The sequence below is a fragment of the Alligator sinensis genome, unplaced genomic scaffold, assembly GCF_000455745.1.
Source record: "Alligator sinensis unplaced genomic scaffold, ASM45574v1 scaffold1172_2, whole genome shotgun sequence".
Taxonomy (NCBI): Eukaryota; Metazoa; Chordata; order Crocodylia; family Alligatoridae; genus Alligator; species Alligator sinensis.
The window spans coordinates 417,844-419,526 of NW_005842879.1; the positions used below are offsets into that span (position 1 = coordinate 417,844).

General features: G+C 44.0%; 1 long non-coding RNA gene across 3 annotated transcripts in view; it reads right to left on the bottom strand.

The window, feature by feature from the left end:
* Window positions 1-1,172: 1,172 nt before the first annotated feature.
* LOC102382437 overlaps window positions 1,173-1,683 on the bottom strand; it is a 117,229-nt gene continuing 116,718 nt past the window's right edge. For all 3 annotated transcript variants that reach the window (XR_003091833.1, XR_325185.2, XR_003091832.1), the window contains one exon: window positions 1,173-1,495. This is a non-coding gene — a long non-coding RNA (uncharacterized LOC102382437). The remainder of the gene's footprint in view (window positions 1,496-1,683) is intronic.

Genomic DNA, 1,683 nt, shown 5'->3' on the forward strand with positions numbered 1-1,683 from the left:
TCCTGGATGGAATGAAAAGTAAAGAAGCCAGGGGCTGGGCTGGGCTGGGGAGTCAGTTGCCAGGCAGATTATAATGTATCAAAAATCCAATGTCTATGTTTAGTCCCTGATTGGTGAACTTGGTGAACTTGATGAAATGGAGCTCATAGGCTCATCTCTGGGAAGTGTTGTGTAAGTTTCCCTTGAGGATCAGGACTGAGAGATTGGAGAGAGAGTGGCCCTCCTGTGAGAAATGTGCCCCCACCGGTAATTGGGTGTTTCTGTCTTTGATAGACTTCCGGTGTGCATTCATTCTGGTGCGCAGTTGTTGTCTGGTCTCTCCTACATATCTTCCATCAGGGCATTTGGTTAAGTTTACATGTGCAACAATGGCTTTTAATAATTGGCTATGCTGGGGATATTCATTTTTCTTTTAATTTGGCCATTCAGTGTATAAAGTCCTCTCTTATATGAGTCTGGTGTCCTTTCAGCCCAGGCCGGATTAACCCTTTAGTGGGCCCTAGGCAAACAAATTTGTGGGCCCCTGGCCAGTCGCGACCTCCCTCCCCACCCAGTGCTGCCACATGTGGGGAGCAGGGCTCAGTGGCACTGTTAGGAAGCAGCTGTGGCCATGGTGAGGCTGGCAGAGGGAAGGGAAGGGAAGGAAGGTGGATGGTGCCACCACCACGGAGGAAAGGACCAGGGTCCCCCACTGTTTGGGGCCCTAGGCATGTGCCTAGTTTGCCTATGTGTTAATCTACTTTCAGCTCAAGGAAGGCTGGGTTGAAGAGGGCTTAAAGCATTTTTTTCACCTCCATGAGCTTTGCATTCAACTCCCATACATGGCTTCAAGTGAAATGAATGTCAAATGAGCCATCAGGGGGGTCATTTGCACAAAAGATTCTCTATTGGCATAAAGGTTTTAGTTATCCAGTCAGGGAGCAAAAAACATACCAAGTGACTGAGTTGAGCAATCACACATTGCATTATTAAGTAAAAATGTATTTCAAGCAATCAAAACAAGCAATCTGGGAATGCAAATGAAACTGGTCACAACCTGTTAGGAGTAAAATGTGTAAAAACAAAAGGGCCTGATCGCTTCCCCATCCATTTGACATCAGAGTAACCCAAATGAAGTGGGATGGCCTACATTCATTAGATAAATTATTCACAAATAATTATTTATTCACCTTTATTATTTATGACTGGCTGGTCCAAAAATAAATCCCCTCCCCCCACAAGGAAGCTTCGTGAGCATTCAATTCTCAGCAAGCAAAGACTCCATAGCTAGATAGAAAGAGCTTTTAAAAGGACGCTTTATCTTTCCTTGTAGGAAACTGGGTCAGGGAGGGTTTGGATTTTTTGCAATGATTCACAACATTGTAGTGGTGTGTGTTCTCTTTGGGTGTTTGATCTTCATGCTGATGCAATTCTTATATTGTTCTGCACAGTTTCTTTTTGTTTTGTTTTCTCCACCGTGCTCCTTCCAGGGTAGTCATGAGACCAGGAATAAGCCCTGCAAAATAAAGTACTTCACGTTCTCATAAAACTATATCTTCATTGTCTATGCATTCCATGGCACAGCCCTGTTATAAAGTAACCCAGTGAACAACCTCTATGCCAAATATAGTTTATGGAAATGGAAAGCACGTAAAATATTCTATACCTTTAGGGGGTAGGAAGTGTGGATGTCACGAGGGAAAG